Genomic DNA, 20,187 nt, shown 5'->3' with positions numbered 1-20,187 from the left:
AAAAGAAGACAGACATTTTCTTATACTGTTTACCCTTCTCAATGACATGGCACAGAGTGTTATTATTTACTGTTTAAAATAATTTACCTTAAACAGTTTTGTTTATCTTTAAAAAAGTCAGTAGGTTTATTGACTGTAGAACTTAGCATAGTTTGCAGGCATTTACAGAGTCATGTGAATGCAATTTTCTGCTTTTCATATCAGAGAGAAGGGAAAGCTTGGGTCATTGTATAATTTTAAAAATCCCTCTCTAGACGCCCATTGTATTTCTAGGATAATCAGGAAGAGAATTTAAGAATCATATCTCCACACATACTGTTTTATTCATTAAATCAGTATATTAGATTTGACACTTTATAATTTCTGCAGATATTTGTATGTCACTCCAGAGAGCAACAGAAATATTAGTAGGGGGTCTTCAAATACATTTTAGTAATTGGAATTGTGCATATTGGTGGGGCCTGTTGCATTCTTTCTGGTATTTTAGTTCTGAAAAGTAGTGAAGGAATATAGCCTCAAGACACAAAAAACACATGGGTCATCTCAGAATAGAGCCTTTTGAATCATGCAGATGAAGCAGTTGTCCTGCTAGGCCTATTTTTTCACACTATCTTTTTCAATGAATAGCCTTTCCTATAGTGGAAATAAAAAAAACCCTTCTCTTGCAGTATTTATATTACTCTTTACAGTAATCACTAAAGAAGCATGAAATGATATCCTGGGCAAAAGAAAAACATTAAAGCTAAAGTTAAGGATATACATATTTGTATTAAATCCAAATCTTGTCAACATCATAAATGAACTCTCTAAAAATCTTCCATGTTTTGTTACCTTTAATGTCTAAATAATCATATAGCTGTAATACTCTTGTCTTGGAAGCAAGGATATTTCCTTAAAGATGTTTAGAAATGAGTGATTATCTTTATTTTGAAAATGTGAAACAAATTGGGATTGGGACAAAAATCAAAGCAAAAGAAATGGTTCAGTGGACACCATTTATTTTCCTTATTTAATCTTGCTAAATGAGTTAACAAAACAAAACTCAGCAAGCAACAGGCCCCTTGGGATTTAGTAGAGATGACGCTCTGTTTGTAGTTTGTGACAACTGCCATAACAATAGCTAAGTAACAAGCTAAGATGCCCTCGAGCATCTGAACCAATTCTTTCAGTGTTGCAGGGAAGCAAAAGGAAAAGAATGAATTTAAGAGACTATATCTATGAATACCCTAAATTCAAAAGACCAATGATATTCAATAAATGTGGAGAAAGTGAAACTATTTTACATCATCTACATATCAATATATAAAATCTAAGGTAAGTATGAAAGAAAACTAATGGGACAGAATAATTTCCCATAGAAATTGTGTTGCAAGAAGTCTCTGTCACTCTGAATAACCAGTAAGTGCTAACTCTTCCCTGGGCTAAGAAATAATAACACATGAAAATTACTTTGATTCATATATTTTTGGCTTGAAAAAATTTGAAGAAATTCTTTGGGGCCTAAATAAAACAGAAAAGAATTTATGAAAAAAAGCCAAACCAACATATGGCTTTATTAAAATAGCTTTATCATATATGTTTGTGCATATTTCTATAAGTATATAAATCTTGGGTATCATACTGTGGCCAGAGGTCCTTGGCTAAGCTGCAAAAAATGAATTTTTTTAAGTGAAAGTTAGTTTAGTTAGGCCAGTAATTTATTAAGGAACAGAGAGAAGAGAAATGGGAGAAAATAACAGAAAGAAGAAAAGGGCTGCAAAGAGGTAAGGAGGGCTGGTTTACAGACTGCAAGTACGCATTACAGATGACAAGTCCCCAGTTTTACTTCTGTGCTGATCCAGGCAAGGGGAGAAAAGGTAAGAAGAGAACTGGTTTGGATTCCCTGCTTGTTTATAATTTATTTTTATTTTTTTAACATTTTTATTTTTTTAAACTTATTTCTCTCCCCTTTCCCCCCAATCTCCCCACTGTCTGCTCTCTGTGTCCATTTGCTGCGTGTTCTTCTTTGTCCACTTCTGTTGTTGTCAGAGGCATGGGCATCTGTGTTTCTTTTTGTTGCGTCATCTTGTTGTGTCAGCTCTCCATGTGTGCGGTGCCATTCCTGGGAAGGCTGAACTTTCTTTTGTGCAGGGCAGCTCTCCTTACAGGGCGCACTCCTTGTGCATGGGGCTCCCCTATGCGGGGACACCCCTGCGTGGCACAGCACTCCTTTCGTGCATAAGCAGTGTGCATGGGCCAGCTCCACATGGGTCAAGGAGGCCTGGGGTTTGAACCGCAGACCTCCCATGTGGTAGATGGACGCCCTATCCACTGGGCCAAATCCGCTTCCCCCTGCTTGTTTTTAAACCATTAATTATTCCACCCAGTTGCTTGTTGTTTTGATTGATTACCCCACCCCTTCATTCTCAGTAAGGGCCCAATGTAAGACCCCTTGAAAATACCTGGGACTTCTCCTTGATTCTGGAGGAAATCCTGTTTGGAATGGGGGTTCACACAAGGTTCTTTGGCAGTCATCTTGTGGAGTATCCACAGCCATGTGGGTTTTCTACCAGGTTCCAGATCCATCTCTTGATTCCCTAATCTAGCCTACCTCAATACCAATGCAGACATATTTTGCTATCAATATTACCTTGTTATAGACAGAGTTTAGGCATTTACATTACACACTCAGGAATAACCTGCATCCACTTGCTTGCTTAGTCACTCTTTAAACGGGTTTGGTATTGTGATACATCATTTTCTTCTTTTGTTCCATAATAAGCCTTGTGGCAGTGATGGTGGGGATGCTGTGGCAGAGAGAAGTAGGGTGATCACGGTATTCAAGGCCAGGAAGTGAGAATGTGAGAAGGAAGATTTATTAACAGCTGGCTGGGCTTGGCAGACTTCTGTCCAAAACAAATCTGGCTTGGAATAGGATTTTTGGTCCCTTTTATACAAAGGATGTAGGAGTGGGGAGTCAAATGGTGCTTTTGTGCAGAAGGACTTTCTTTGTTAGTTTCTTAGAGTTTTAAGTGTTTGTCTGAGTACTGGATAGGTTTTGAATTAACATATCCCCCACATTCCAGGTAAGCATGAATTAACATATCCCTACATTCCAGGTAAGCTTGAATTAACATATCCCCTACATTCCATCTGGATGTAAGTACAAATACACATTCAGGCTGCATCCTCCCTATAGACCCTATATCACTTAATTGGCTTTCTGGGAACTAGGCATACTTGGATATGGAAAAAGGTAAGTTTGAATTCATGCACAGGCCCTATTGCTTCCCCCCTTTGATGCCTGCTTAAGGTTGCTAAGTTTCGGCATCACTATTGTTAGAGTCTCCCTGGACTGACTGGTATGTAAATAGAGCCATGAGATGAGCAGCTGTCTGTGTCTTTATTATACCATTTTTTAGGGTGCATATACTGCTTATGACAAAAGGAAAGAGACAAGGAAGTATGGTGCTTCCTTCTATGAGGAAGGCAATTATTCCCACCAGAAGCTTGAAATTGTCTGCTATTGACTGCCAGTTTCCAAAGGGATTACTTAAATTCCAACCATTTCAGGTTTGCACTGGAACATGAGCAATTTTTTACCATTTTGCTTGTAATTTCATTGATAACCTTTCCAGTGCTGTCTAGTTCAAGGCAGAAAGTACAGAGATTGAAATTTCCACAAACTCCCCCTTCAGCTGCCAGGAGATAGTCAAGGGCAAGAAGGTTTTGATAGATAGCATTTCTGAATTTAGTTTGCTGTTGGGGTAGTGAGTTTAGAGCCTGGACAGTTTCATTAGTTATTATTTCTACCACAGCTTGTAAGCAAATGATTTGGTTTAGCATAGAGATAGTGGTTCAGAAACCCCACATTCCATTCTCTGCCCAAGTTGCTTGCCCATAGTACTGGATTATACACTCAGGGGGTCATTCTTCACCTCCCCAGAAAATGACAGCTCTTCTTTGTCTTATGTTTTTATATACTGGTTGGCTTAACTCTTTCCCTTCTGCTAAGGGAGTGAGGAAGAAGGAGCATTTTATCATACTAAGTATACAAGTACCACACCAATTTTGGGGAATTTCTTGGAATGTGACTTTCCCACAAATCCAGTAAAGACCATTGGGAGCAGTAAAGGGTCCCTTTGTGGTGGAGTTCCACACTGTGATTAATTTGGGGAAAGTATGATTTATGACAATGAGGTCAGATTCATGCTATGTTCCCCAAGGCTCCATTGTATTGGCGGTGTGATTTTGGAATCTTCCCCACATACATGTTAGGTTTCCAACAGATATAGAGGAGTTTAGGCAGGCCCTTGAAGCACAATATTTTCTTATGACAGAAGTTTGTAAGGGCCACATACCATGTCAGGGGATGGCTGGGAGGCCAGTTTCATTATATGATTGGCTATAATTGTATTCTCTAGTTTCCCAGGGCCATTGGTCTCCAATATTAGCACCTCCACATACATAATATGAGGAGACATTTAAGGCTGCCCCTACTACCTCAGCTAAGTTTATAAAGAGGTTTTTTGCTACTTGCAGAATGGAAAAAGGTCTTTCCATTTCTTCATAGAAGTAGTGGAACACAGAGTGGGCTTTACTTGTGAGTGGGTGTTCCCTACACCTAACCTAGATATAGGCTCCTGGGTCTACTCCTTTACCATCAATATGGAGGCTCATTTGGACTCTCTGGGTCTGCCAGTGTTAAGTGTTAAGGATGGTGAGGTTAAAGGGGTTACATTGACCACATGGACAGTTAGTTGGGACGGTTACTTTGGTGGGGATGGCAATTTGTCTAGCTGTGTCTGTGTCCCAGGAGTCCCAGGTGACACAGGACCAGTAGGGGCAGTAGTATGCACCATGTATTTGCACCAGAAGCCCCCGCCTTGGGCTGCACTTTTCATTTCTGGAGCACACAAATACTTATTTTTATGAATATATTACTGCTCCCAGCTGAACCCCTTTCACAGTTGGTGTTCCATTGTATTTCAGTCTATAACCTGACAAGTGTCAAATAGGAGGGACACTCATTGGTTCTGGCTAGTGACTGGAGTGGAGTTAATTAGTTCCCCATCTTAATTAAATGCTCTTATTTCCCGTTTATGGGAGATTTTTGAGGGCTTGAGGTCATAGCAGGTTATTTGGCCAGATATAGACACTATAGGAGATTCCCTGAAATTGGCATGTGGTTATATGGCCTTTGCAAGTGTAATGCTATGATACATTAATGTGGTATTGACATGGGTCTATGTTAGCACTTCTTGGATATATGGCTTACACTCTATAGTGCTGACCTGGTACCAGGGGAGAGTTAGGGCTAGGAGTAGGGAAAACAACCAAAGGGGCATTGTAACTGGGATTAAACTGGATTCCTATTCTTTGACTATGAGTAGACCAATCAGCTTCTGGGGTGTGATTGGAAGAGGGCTCCATGTTCATTTCTCAACCTTCGGCCATGCATGCACCAGTCAGTTTCCAGAGTGTGCCTGGAACAGGGCTCAGCGTTTTGTTCTTTTGCAAGATGAGTTTGGTTGAGTTGTGTGTATCTGGAATACAGGTCCATGATTCTGGGGCAGCTCGCTTGACCTGGCTATGGTGTATCCATGGGGTGATTTCAGCTACTTTAACTGCACTGGAGGTGGATAAAATCATGTCCTTGGTCTCAAGGGGTTAGTGGAGCTGATGTCCATTCTTTGACCCAGACTGCATCTTCCAACTTGTACGAGTGTATTGAGCTGCTTAAGCTAATGGAGGCCCTTTCTTGGACTCCGTGATGCAGGTTTTGTAGGGTTTTTCCTAAGCTAATCATTTGCTGAGATATTGATAAATTTCCTCTCTCTTTGAGATCCCCTTCTATATCTTGGATTAAGGGGGAGGCCTCCCAAAGAGGATTTCATAAGGGGTTAGGCTTCACATTCGTCTTGGGCTGGCTCGAACTTGAAGGTGGGCACTCAGGACTACTTGCACCCATGTTAGCCTAGTTTCTTTGCAAATCTTGGCAATATAAGTTTTGATTGTATAGTTCATTCTCTCTACTTTCCCTGAGCTTTGAGGATGGTAAGTGGTGTGCAGTTTCCATCGGATGTGCAATGCTTTGGCAATCTTTTGAGTGATTTTGGAGGCAGGTCTGTTATCAGAGAAAATTGAGAGGGGTAACCCATATTGAGGAATTATTTCCCTGAGAAGAACTTTGACCACTTCTTTGGTCTTTTGGGGGAAGGTATTTTGGGGAAGGCTTTCAACCAACTGGAAAAGGTACAAACAAGGACTAGGAGGTATTTGTAGCTTCTGGGCCATGGCATTTCAGTGAATCAACTACTAGATCTTTGAGAGGCATATTGCCAATTCTTTGGACTCCTCGGGTTCCCATGGGTCCCTGGTGAGGGTTATTCTTTACACATTTCACACACTGCTGACATATGGCATGGGTCATAGCGGCTAGACTTGGGATGTAGAAGAATCTTTCTAATACTTCTTTAAGATGGGTTTTTCCTAAGTGTGTGCTTTCGTGGTAGTCCTGAACTACGACTGTGGCTAATATTCGAGGCACAGCTATTCTGTGGTTGAACAATGTCCACCACCCATTTGCTCCTTGTGCCCCACTCTCAGAGAGTATCCACTCTCTCTTGGCTTGAGTATATTGTGGCTCCCGGTGATTCAGAGGCTGCAGGATGAGAGCAGGCAGTGTATACTAGATTTTCTGATAATTAAGAGCTTGGGGAATGAAGGAAGTGGCCAGGTTCTCAGATAGGGAATATTCCCATGCTACTCTTTTTGCTTCAGTGTCTGCTCTCCAGTTTTCTTGAGCGCGGGGGCTGTGGTTTGCCTAATGTCCCTTGCAGTACCACTTTGGTGGACTCCCAAACTGCTTCTAGTAGTTCCAGAATCTGTGTGCCATATTTAATGTTCTTTCCTCCTGAGTTAATGAGTCCTTTTTGTTTGGATAAGGCTCTAGTCACATGCAGGGTAAGGAAGGCATATTTGGAGTCTGTGTAGATGTTAACCTTAGCCCCAGCCACAAGTTTTAGAGCTTGGGTGAGGGCAATGAGTTCAACTTTATTGTGCTGATGTGTTATCTAGGAGGCACTGGGCCTCCACTGTGGTTTTGGAAGTTACCACAGCATATCTGGCTTGGCAGTCACTGCCCTAAACAAAGCTACTCCCATCCATGAAGAACTCCATGTCAAGATTTGGTAGTGGCTGGTCTTGGAGGTCCAGATGGCTGGAATACACTTCTTGCAATGTCTCCAGGCATTTATGGGTTGGAAGCCCCGACTCAATGGGTAGCAGGGTAGCAGGATTCATGGTTTTTATGAGTTTTGTTTGGATGGGTGGATTTTCACATAATAGGGTTTGATATTTATCCAGGAGGATGTTAGTAAGTCAGCATGTTCCTTTGGTTTCTAAGGCCGTGACTACTGCTTGTGGAACCTGAACAATCATAGTCTGCCCAAGAGTTAATTTTATGGCTTCTAGTGTTAGCATTGCTGCAGCTGTTACAGCTTACAGGCATGAGGACCAATCCTGGGCTACTGTATCCAGTTGTTTGGATAGATAGGCTACATGTCTTTACAAAGTTCTGAGTGAGTACTCCTACTGAGATGCCTTGGCGATCATGGATGTAAAGGTAGAATGGTTTACTGAAATCTGGAAACCTGAGGCTTGGTGTTTCCATCAGAGCCTGCTTGGGAGCAGTGAAAGTGTCTTTCTGTGGGCTTTCTAGGAGCAGGGGATCAAGATCCCTCCCCCCACACACACACACTTTATAGCTTCATACAAAGGACATGTGAGGACTGTAAAATTGGGGATCCAAATGCAGCACAATGCAGGTGCTCCAAGGAACTCTTGCAACTTTCAGCAAGTGCTGGCCTCAAGGAGGCTACAGATTGCTTCTTTTATTTCAGGTCCTAATTCATGAAGCTCCTGTGCTATTTTATAACCTAAATATTTGACCTGAGGTAGGCATATTTGGGCTCTCCTTTTAGACACCCTATAATCCTTTTGTTGCAGATATTTTAAGAGGGCAGGGTTTCTGCTAACACAGTCTTGGTAGGCGGGACTTCTGAGGATGAGGTCATCTACATATTGGAGGAGAAAACAATTATGGCTTTATGGTTTAAAAGATTTAAGGTCACTGGCCAGGGCTTGCCCAAAAATTGTGGGCAAATCTGATGGAGCCCTGACCAGGTTGGCTGTTGCTTTTTGTCAGAGCTTGAATTGTCCCATGTAAAGGCAATAATCAGTTGACTCTGGGTGCTATCCAAATGCAGAAGGTATCTTTAAGATCCAGGCATGAAAAGTAGACCACAGATGAGGGTATCAAACTGAGGAGAGTGTAAGTGTTGGGGACTGCTGGGTGTAGGATCACTACTGCTGAGTTGACCGCTCGCAATTCCTGGACCAGGAGGTAATCCTCATTGCCTTTTTAACTGGAAAGAGTGGGGTATTCCATGGAGACTGGCATGGCTTTAGTATGCTTTCATTCAGCAATACCTGAATATGTAAGTGAATTTTTCTTGCACTTCACATGAAACTGGATATTGCTTTATGCTTCCTGAACTAGCTGTGGGCTTTATTTCAATAATAATTGGAGGACTGTCATGTGTCATCCCTTGGGTTGCCCTCTAACCATACTTCAGGTACATCTTTGAGGGGGAGCTGGGCAGCCATAGATTGGCTGGCTTTGCAGAGGCAGAACAGTCTCTATTCCTCCTACAGAGGGAGGGTTAGCGCTATTTTTGGAGGGTTTGGTGGTCCCAGTGTTTATGTGGATTGTCAAAATAATCTGGGCTTGTAGTTTAAATGGCAGGTCCTGGCTCAGGAGGGGGGCTGGGCATTCTGGGGGATACAGAAACTTGTGAGTGACTTCTGTAACCCAAATGTTACAGGTCCTGGCTTTGAGGAAGGGTTGCTGGGTGCTTTTACTAGTTGTCCCTACAATAGTGGTTTGTCTTTTTGATAATGGCCCAACTGGTCTGGTCATTAAAGAGGGTTGAGCCCCAGTGTCAACCATCATATGTATAGTGCGACCCCCAATTTGGTCTCCGACCATAGACCCCACAGGGCTGAGAGAATAAGAGCCTGATCTATCCTAATAATCCTCATCAGAGCCCTTTATTCCCACAAGTCCAATTAGCTGCTTTGCAGGTTTTCCTTCTGCATTTTGTGAACCCAACATTTAGTGTGTGATGCTCCACTTGCTCTCCTGACTAATGCTTTGGCTGCTTTCTTGGGGGGTGGGGTGGGGTCAAGTGGCCTGTTGGGACACTCCTGCTTCCAGTGCCCTTTCTCCTTGCACTATGTGCACTGATTTTGCCCCAGGGATGGGCCCCCCTCCTTGGGGCAGGGGCTTCCCAGTTTACTTTCCTTGACACAGGATTGCTTCTTTTGACTATTGCTGCTGTGAGAAGGTCTGCTTTCTTTTTCATTTTCCAGTTTTCCTCTCTCCTGGTTTCTACATCTCAGTTGACGTAAACCTCAGTGACTACCTCCCTGAGCTGGGAAATATTCATACCAGCAAACCCATGTAAATTCTGTAACTTTCTTTGGATGTCAGCCTTTGAAAGGGCAAAGAATATTGCATTGACCATTGTTTGGCTTTCAGGACTGTTTGGGTTAAAGGGCATGTATACACAAAACACCTCACACAGTCTCTCATAGATGAACCAGACTCTCAGCAAGAGTTTGTAGGACTTGGGTGGTCTTTGCCATATTTACTGCTTTTTGACTCCCATCTCTGAACCCTTCAACTAAGGCTCTATGGAAAGTTTCTAGTTGCTTGAGCCTGGTCATGTCATTGGGGTCTCATTGGGGGTCCTCATCTGGAAACTGTGAGCAGGCATATTGGTCACTGTCCATGGTTCCCTCAGGTGGGTGCTCTTTCAGCCAGGTTCGATCCCCTTGTGTGAGTCACGTTCTCTCCTAGAAGTTGAGCAAAGTCATGAGGAGTTATTTACAGTCAGCCCAGGTGGGTTTGTGCATCTGTATGATGGACTGGAAGAGGTCCATCATGACCTGAGACTTCTGCAAGTATGGTGGGGTGTGACTTTTCCAATTAAAGAGATCAATGGTAGTGAAGGGTTGGTGTATGAATGTTTGGTTTCCTCCTTGAATCTGGCCATCTGCATCATAGTAAATTGGAGCTCAGGCTTCATGGAGAGGTAACTATAGGGCAGCCCTTCTCCCTGCTCCACCTGTCTCTGGGCTCCCCATGGTCTGACTTGCCATCTTTCAGGGACTCCTTCCTGACAGATGGTGAGCACTATGCTGCCGGGGGCCAAGATTGGTGGAGATAGCAGTTGCAGAGGTGAAGAGGCTGCATTGTTTGGAGAAAGCAGCTGTGGCAGTGGCAGTGGCTGTGGTGGTGGCTGCACTGTGTTGCTTGGAAAAAGGGGCTGCTGCAGTGGCTGCAGAAACAGCTGCAGGAGCAACTGTGGTGGGGGCTGTGGTGGCAGCAGTGGAGATGGCTTTGGGGGAGCACTGTTCAGGGAGGATGGTGGTGGGGATGGCTCTAGAGGCAGTGAGGATGTGCTGCTCAGGGAGGATGGCAGCGGAGACAGCTGCGGGGGTGGTGAGGATGCACTGCTCAGAGAGGAGTTGGCAGAGATGGCTGCAGGCGAGTGCTGGTCAGGAAAATTGGCTCATCCTAACTCCTCAACACTGGTGTGGTAGGAGCAATCACATAAGGCGGCAGGAGGTCATTTTCATCTGGCCCTTCTAGAATGGGTGGGTCAGCACCAGATTTGGGGCTCACTTCCTTTGAACCTTTTGCACAGAGCTTGTTTGACCTGGTTCCTTGGACAGCACCTCTGGGCTTTTGTATCAGGCATATCCTGGCTTCTTTAGTCGTACATTTCCTTAACCAGTGCGGACTTTGACTCACAGTGTCCTGGTAGGCATTGATGTAGGGGAACTGGTCAGGGTGTCCTGGTTTTCTGGTTACTATATTGTAGACTTTACAGATAATTCAGGAGTGAAAGGTGCCCTCCTGGCGCCAGCCCACGCCAAAAGTCGGGCATTCTAATTCACAAAGCATTCAAAGATTTCCTGGCTGGAACTTTATGCCATATACATCTCCATGGAATGCTTCGGGAAAATTTTTCAGCATACAACCTAATGTGGTCCTACTTTGTGTAATTCCCATGTTTCCATCCTGTGTCAATGCTACACAACACCCACTCAGCATTTTGCTTCATCCATCTATGGCCACATCCCTTGTGGGAACTTATGGCAGCTCTTAGCCTTAGCGGGTCAATATAAGCCCCTGACTCAGAAGAGGGTCCCTTTGCAGGGAGGCCCTCCAGACTGCCCTTGACCAGATGAGTTACCACGGAACTGCAGATTGGGACTCCTCACTCACCCCATAGTAGCATGTCTTTGCATCTCACTCAGTCTCTACAATCACACGCACACAACCACCTCCTTTTTTTCCTTTCTTGGACCTAGAGAAGACGGTTTCCCCCATTCTACTCAGGAGTACTAGGGTCTTCTTCAAGAGCTGATCAGGCTCCTCTACTTGCTTTTCAGAATCAGGCTTTTCCTACACTATGCCCCTGGGGTCTTACCCATCTGGCATGCAGAGCTCCTTGCTTCATTCTCAGGATCTCTTTTGAACACTTCAGTGCCTCTAGTTTCTCCAGGAGGGCTCCAGCAGACTCCACAACCTCTTTCTGGACTAAAAGGAGTCCAGGGGTGCCCAGGGCTGGAGTTTGCCCGAGCCCTCCCAGCCTTCTCGGAAGTTTCTGAGAAGGACAATCAACTGCTGCCACCTCTGGCCTTCCCAGCAAATCCTGGATGAGCCCGCAGAAATGTTGTGGCAAAGAAAAGTCAGGTGATCACGGTACTGAAGGCCAGGACATGAGAATCTGAGAAGGAAGATTTAATAACAGCCGGCCAGGCTAGATGGACTTTTGTCCATAAAGAAACCTGAGGCTGGAATATGATTTTTAGGTCCCAAAACACAGGGGATGTAGGAGTGGGGAGTCAAATGGAGCTTTTATGCAAAAGGGCTTTCTTTGTTAGTTTCTTAGAGTTTTAAGTGTTTGTCTGAGTACCAGATAGGTTTTGAATTAACATATTCTTAACATTCCAGGTAAACTTGAATTAACATATCCCCCCCCATTCCAGGTAAGCTTGAATTAACATGCCCCCCACATTCCATGTACGCTTGAATTAACATATCCCCCACATTCTGTCTGGGTGTAAGTTCGAATACACATTCAGTCTGCATCCTCCCTATAGAGTCTATATCACTTAATTGGCTTTATGGGAACTAGGCATACTTGGATATGGGATAAGATAAGTTTGAATCCATGCATAGGCCATATTAGGGGTAGATTAAGCCCAGATGATGGCTGGGGAAAGGGTGGCATGGATGAATGAGAAATTCTCTCAGTTTTGCTTTCTTCTTGGCTTTCTCTGTGAAAGAGTGATGATTAGGCTGCAGCCAAGATATAAACCACCCTCCTTCTTAAGGTCTGGCTCTGGTGTGGCCTAGGCTCTTATCATTGAGACAGGCTGCAACATCCAGAAAAACATTTAATTCCAAAGGAAAATAAAAGAAAACTGAACCTGAAGAATTTGGAAAACATAAAACATTATATCTCACAAAGTTAAGATTTATGAATTAACCAAACTAGCTGTTTTCATATGGTTGCATAAATTTGTTCATAACATGACTGGTAACTATACTCTTGTTATAAACTGTCTTCTCCTGAAAAGTAAGTATAATTTTGACCCAGAATACAGGAATTATTTTTTAACTATCTTAACATTTTCTTACTCAATTCAGAGATTGTCTACTTTGTTACCTGCCAAGATTCTTCTCAGTTTTTATTCAAATTTTGTTTTAGATACATCTTATTATGTTTCAGGTACTGGAAATATATTGCTTAAACCAAACTCACACAGTCTTTACCCATTTAAGTCTTATAGTCTAGTGCAAGGGAGTGAAAAAGTAGTTGCCCTTTCTTAAATGCGAGTTGTTAAAGAAGTGTAATAATGTGCAACCATATATAGGTCACCTTCCTGTTTCTTGATATATTTTTTTCTTTACCCATCTTGCTAGGGTTTTAAAATTTGATTAATCTTTACAAAACCCAATTTATGGTTTCATTGATTTTTCTCTATTGCTTTTCTTTGCTATATTTCATTCATTTTAGCTGTTTTCATTTTTTTTACTTCTGCATACTTTGAGTTTAAATTTTAAAGATTTATGCTTACTTTATTGATTTTAAAACTTTTTTTCTTATCTAATCATTTGAAGCAGTAAGCACTGCTCTGGTATCAACTCATAACTTATGAGTTGCTGGGTTTCAATTAGAAAATCTGTAATATTTTCTAGCTTTCATAGTGATTTCTTCTTTAACTGAGATTATTTATAAGATAGTTGTCATTCTCAAGTATGTAGGCATTTTCTAATTGTGAAATTGTTATTGTTATTGATTTCTAATTTATTTTTGCCTTCCTTTTTGAAAGATATTTTCACTCACTATAGTATTCTAGGTTGGTAGGTTTTCTGTCCCCTTCACTCCCACTTTTAAGCACTCAAAAGATCTTCTGTTTTCTTCTGACCTCCATTCTTTTTTATTGAGAAATCAGCAGTCATTGTGGGTGCTGTTCATCTGTATGTGATATGTCCTTTGCTTCTTACTGCTTTCAGGATTTTGCCTTAATTTTTACTTTAACCAGATTAACTATGATTGCTGTAGAGATTTTTACTGAGGTTGTTTTTTTTTTTTCCCCATTTATTCAGCTTAGATTGCACTGATTTTTCTGGATCTTTGCAATGCTTTCTTTTTAAAATTAACTTTGGAAAATTTTTGTCCACTATTTCCTCAAATATTTTTTGCTGATCCAACCTTTCTATTCTCTTTTTGGCTTTTCATTATAAGTATGTTGGATAGGATGTTATTGTCCCAAACTACATGTTTATTATTTTTCTGTTTATTTAACTGTGCTTGCAGCTGGAATTTTTAAAATTTTTAATCTCAGATCTGTTGTACTGAAATTTTTATTTCAAAAATTTGTTTCACTTCATGCTCTTTGTAACTAGCAGAGCTATTATATGGGTCTGACTGTAGTTGAAAAGGAAAAACCTAAGGTCATGTATTTTACTGGAAGGAAAGCTAGAAAATTTAACATGAGACTGTGTAATATAGTGAAATGTCACATAAGATGAATATGGGTGATATTGCATATATATAGCTTTTTATGAAATATAAATACAAATAAACTAGAGAGCAGGAAAAATAGCAGCTATGTACAACAAAGGAAGCACAGAAATATAGAGAGGTGATGAATTTTGTTTGACTTTTGTTTTTCACTATTTTATTACTACTATTACAGCCCTAATGAAAATGCTCTAAAATGATTGTACACTGTGGATAGATTTATGCTTTATTAATACATATTGATAAAATTAATTTGTTAATAAATATTGTGTTTCAGTTCTATAATTTCTATTTGTATCTTTTTTATAGGTTTCTTCTCTCTGCTGAGATTCCCTATCTGAGTATCCTTTATGAAAATATTTTTAAGTTTTCAAACATTTTTAAAAAATTGTTTTGAAATCCTTGTTTGCTCATTTCAACATCTCAATATTTACTCCTTTTAACCTTGAGTGTTCTTGACATTCTCCTGCTTCTTTGCATGCCTCGTGATTTTGATTGAATTATTGACATTGTAGATGGTATGTTGTAAACCCCTAGACTCAATTTTCTTCTATAGAGTGTTTTGTTGCTATAATTGCAGTCATGATTTCTAGTACCCAGTTATGTTACTGGCTGATCACTGTGAAGTTTTGTTTTACACTTTTTAAAGGCAGGTATTTTTCAGTTTTGCCCTTAGAGCAAGGTAAAACATTTAGCACTAGCATGTAGTCTTTACTTAAAAAGTATGACTCTTCTGGAATTTCAGTGGAAAGCCTGAGATATTTGCCAAACCTTTCAAAGTTAATGTGCCTCAAAATTTAAAACCTGTCTCCCTTGCTGGGACCAGTAGTTGAACTATCTTCTCACACAGTCTTCAACTAGGTTGCTTTCTACTAAACAAGTGTATTTAAAGAGTCAACCAAGATTAAGAAGGATGTTTAGCAACATATTTGTGGCCTCTACCCTTTAGTGATCTTTTCCTCATTGTATTTTCTTTTTCAGTTGCTGGTTGCTCTGGTAGTCCTAAATTTCATTGATGACATCTCAATCTAGGGAAATTTCACCACTTTTCTTTAATTCTCCATAGCCCATCCTGCCCATCCTGAATGGACTTGAAAATACCCTCAAGGGAAAAGAAAGTATGTGTGTCTGTGTGTTTACATGAATATTATCCAGGAAAGTTTCAAATTTTAAAGAATTGAATACCTTCTGTTTTCTGTCTATTTTGCTTGTTCCTTGGTACATTTAGGGCTTAATACAGCTTTTCCCTTTAACCTTGATGTTATAAATTTATTAATGGGAGTCTTAGTCTGATAGAAGACACTCCACAATTACTGAATCTAGATGTTCTTTGTGATATATTTTTGTATTAGATGCCTTTCAAGATGGCAGTCTATCCCACTAACCCATTCTATCATCAAAGGCTTGGCCTTTTCTCTTCATTCATTCATTCACATACTGTCCATCTGTGGCAGGTCTGTTTCTTCTGCAAAGTACACCAGGATCAGGCATCTACCTCTAGAGATGAAAGCTGAACGCTGTATATTCATCTATCAAAGACTTATCCTTCTTTAACATTCAGTTTATAAGATTTCCTTGCATTCACCACTCATTGATACTCCAAAGAAGAACATGATTTTAATGTCATCCATTTTTCCTTATACTTACTACAGTAATGAAGGTCTTTCATATATTTTACCTATAAGTAGAAGAGGGAAATGATCTGATGTCACTCTGACAAAGATTTTTATTGGATATGCACAGTCAAGTTTGTAGTTATTTTCATTTAGCATTTTAAAGATGCTATTACATTTCTTCAGGTTTCCATATATTTAGTGAAAAGTCAGCTGCCACTCTTAGATTGTTTTATAACAAGTAATGTCTCTTTTATTTCTTGCCCTTAATCAGATTGTCCTTTTTCTTTCTTCTTTTCAGAAGGTTTACTATGATATGCTTAGGTGTGTATGTGTGTGTGTACTTCTGTGCTTATTTTGTTTGAGTTTTGTAGCATCATTGTTCAGTGTCTTCCATAGTTAGGAAAATTCTTGGCCTTATCTCTTTAAATACTACTCTGATACATATGTTAGACATTTTTACTGTATTACATAAAAATCTCACACTTTATATTTTTCATCCTATTTTCTCTTTATGCTACTGTCTGCATATTGATCTTCAATCCTTTTCCATAATCTTCTTTCTAGTTCAATCTCCTGCCATTTCTTAATGTAATTTTGGAGATCTCAGTAATATTTTTTTCTTTTTCAAATCAGCTTATTTTCATTAACGAAATAATTCTACAGAAATCCAAACTCAAATTACTCTTTAAACTCTATTCCTCACATTTTTCCTCATGTTTTCTCTTATTATCTATTTTGCATCTGTCCTTCCTTTATGATTTCCATTTCTATTGTTTCATTATCTTTTTTCGATTTTAGACAGTTGTTCTATAGGATAGCCCACTGGGTGTTATTTCTTATTCAGGTCAATCATTCCAATCATAAATCTACCCTACATAGGACCATCAGGTTAATTTTCTCATTGTATATCATTTATTTGCTCCAAAAAATCTTAAATTTTTCCCATTCACTAAATTATCCACACTTTCCACACATTTCTCTCCTTGTGCATTCCCTTTAGGAAAGGACAGCTTATGCAAAAGGCTCATATATAAACAGATAAAACATGCAAGTTTGTTATAGTGGGATTAGGTATCCAAAAGCCCTTTTTAGTCCAGTGTTTAGCAGGGAATGTATTGGAATCAGAGGGCCCCTGTGGTAAAGGAAAATTCCTTAGCATGTTCCTAGTATTGTCTACAATCTTCTACAGTCTTTCTTGGCTATCTTACTTTCCCATAGTCCTCTGTACCAGCAGCATTGGCATCACCTGGGAGCTTTTTAGCAATGTGGACATTAAGGCTTCACGTTAGACCTACTGAATTGGAATCTTCATTTTAACATTAATATATTAAAAGCATATATGACTCATACTCTAAGTAGCAGAGTTTGCTCTCTGTTAATAGATTTTTATCACTTTTTCCCACCAATAATTTATTCATGTATTTTCCTCTATCTATAATTATATTTATTCTCTCACTTACCTAAAATTCAAGCTCAAATGCCATCTCTTCCATTTATATTCCAAACAAATCATTCTCTGCTCATCTACATTCTTTTTTTAGGTAATTCATATTAGTTCTGCTATAATTTGATTATGTATGTTCATATAACTACTATTAAATTATGATTTTTTGAGTTAAGAAAAATATTCCATTTAAGTTGCTATCAAATACAGTGTCTAACAGAGCCTTCCAGAAAAGTTTGCTTAGAATTTGTTGAGTAAATGAGGCATTAATCATGTTCAGAGTTGGGTATAGGATTCAAAGGATACACATTTTTGATAATGCAGTTGTGTAATAAGCCAAAAATCTTTATGGCCTCTATTAATCCTAAAAGGAATTTTCATCTTTACCTCAATAAGTTATTGAAGGAAATACAATTTATGTTAGGATGCAGAGCTGTACAAAACAGACTAAATATAAGGGCTGAGCACCATGCCTTGCTCAAATTTCTCAGTGTAAGATAGTTAGTAATATTGGTTATTTTCTCTCTTCTGAATTTCAGTATGTGAAATGATGGCTGGTTATGAGTATTAATACCATGGGGGGCTTTTACACTTTTAAGAAATGAGAAAGATAGTATCAAATCAGTAAATGAAATAGGTTGAAATTAGCCATGAATTTCCAAGGCTAGTTACCTCTTTGGGAAAAATGAAATTAATGTGACCCATGAGCAAATTTGTCAATAAAAAGTTATTAAATAAAATATTTCTTCCAATGAAATTCATTCAATTATTATTCTTCTGCTTGGAGGTTCATAAACTTGTCCCCTAAGCAAAAGCAGCAGAAACATATATGGCAACTGATGAGTATAATAGATGGTTTATATTGTGTGGGTTGAGTGCCTGTGAGATGAGAGAGTTTATTATGGGATATGAGTATAAATGAGAGATCCTCATGAGATGTGACTGTACTAATAGTGTGGTTGTGTTTGAAATTGCTAATGACACATTTTTTGCTTTTTTAACAATAAAATCCAAGTTTTATTAAGGATTTCAAATTACATTATATTGCAAACTTCCAGAATGAAATTGAGCCATTCTTTTGTTTATCTTTTTTCCTAAAATAGCTCTTCAAAATTATTACTACTCTTTTAAAGCCTAAACTTTCAAAAGATTGGTTTCAGTGGGAAGATAAAGCTACCAAAACATCCTCAGCTTTCCTCCTCTCTTAGTTTGCCAGAGCTGCTATGACAAATACCACACATGGGTTAGTTTAAACAACAAGCATTTTGTCTCACAGTTTTTAAGGCTAGGAGCCCTAAATTAAGATGTCAGCAAGCCCATGCTTTCTCCTGGAGTTAGTAGCATTCTGCAATTGGCAGTCTTGAGTCACATGATGGTCTCTTTCTCCTCCCTGGCTTCTTCTGCCTTCTTACTTCTGTTGACTGTATCTGAATTTTCCCCTTTATAAGGACTCTGTTATACAGACCAAGACCCACCCTGATTCAGTTTGGCCACACCAAAACTTATCACAACCTCTTCTAAGGCCCTATTTACAAATCGGTTCATACCCGTAGGAATGCAGATTAAGACTTGAACTTGTCTTTTGAGCGGCACATGTTTCAATCCCCAACACCAAAGTTTCTCTTTATAAATGTGATATTCCTTTTATATTCATAAACTGCTTTTGGTTGTAACAGATACTCCTAAATTAAATAATTAAAATATTAAGAATTTATTAACTCACATCACAAAAGTATAAATAACATTACTAAAGTTCCAAATATATCCCATTATTGTGTTCTTAAATTCTCCACACTTTGCAATCTGTCCTCAGATTGACCTCATGATAATAAGATGACTGCAGCAGCTCTAATGTACAAATTTCAGACTAAGGAAACAAAGATAGAATAGATAAAGACTGATGAAGACAGTTTTACCTTAAGTGTCTCATTTTGAGAGTAAGGATTTTTCTAAGAAGTCACCAATTATATACCCACATTTCCCAAATGCCAGATTAACATCAGTGCCCATTCTTCCTTGCTTTATTTTTCTCCTTTCTACCTGTTGACATACTATATATTTTGCTTTTTAATTTTATTTATTATCTTCATCCTCAAAAGAGAATATACATTTTAAAAGGACAAGAATTCATTTATTCTATTGCTACATTCCCACTGCCTAGAGAGGTATATTATCAGTGATCTTTTATTATTAGTAAATACTTGTTGAATTAATGAGTACATTTCATTGGCCAGCAATTAGCCAAGTGTCCCTTCTATTAGGACAAATTTTCCGTTGGTCTCTTTTTTTTTTTTTTTTTTTTTTAATGTAACTTTTATTTTTTTTAATATTTATTTATTATTTTTTAATTACATTAAAAAATATATATGAGGTCCCATTCAACCCCACCGCCCCCGTCCCCCACTCCCCCCACAGCAACACTCTCTCCCATCATCGTGATACATCCATTGCACCTGGTAAGTTCATCTCTGAGCATCACTGCACCCCATAGTCAATGGTCCACATCATAGCCCAGACTCTCTCACATTCCATCCAGTGGGCCCTGGGGGGATCTACAGTGTCCCGTAATTGTCCGTGAAGCACTATCCAGGACAACTCCACGTCCCGAAAACGCCTCCACATCTCATCTCTTCCTCCCGTTCCCCACACCCAGCAGCCCCCATGGCTACCGTTCCCACACCCATTTCACATTTCCTCTGTGGACATTGGATTGGTTGTGTCCATTGCACACCTATGTCAAGTGAGGGCTTAGATTCCACATGGGTACTGGATGCACTCTTCCCGCTTCTAGTTGTAGACACTCTAGGCTCCATGTTGTGGTGGTTGACCTTCTTCAACTCCATGTTAGCTGAGTGGAGTAAGTCCAATAAGTCAAAGTGTAGGAGCTGAAGTCTGTTGAGGCTCTGGGCCTGGGTGTCATATTATCAGTCCAGAGATTCAAATCCCCTACATATATCTTAAACTCAGCACCAACTAC

This window comes from Dasypus novemcinctus, chromosome 5 (genome assembly GCF_030445035.2).
Source record: "Dasypus novemcinctus isolate mDasNov1 chromosome 5, mDasNov1.1.hap2, whole genome shotgun sequence".
Classification (NCBI taxonomy): domain Eukaryota; kingdom Metazoa; phylum Chordata; class Mammalia; order Cingulata; family Dasypodidae; genus Dasypus; species Dasypus novemcinctus.
Note: the sequence above shows the minus strand (reverse complement) of the source record.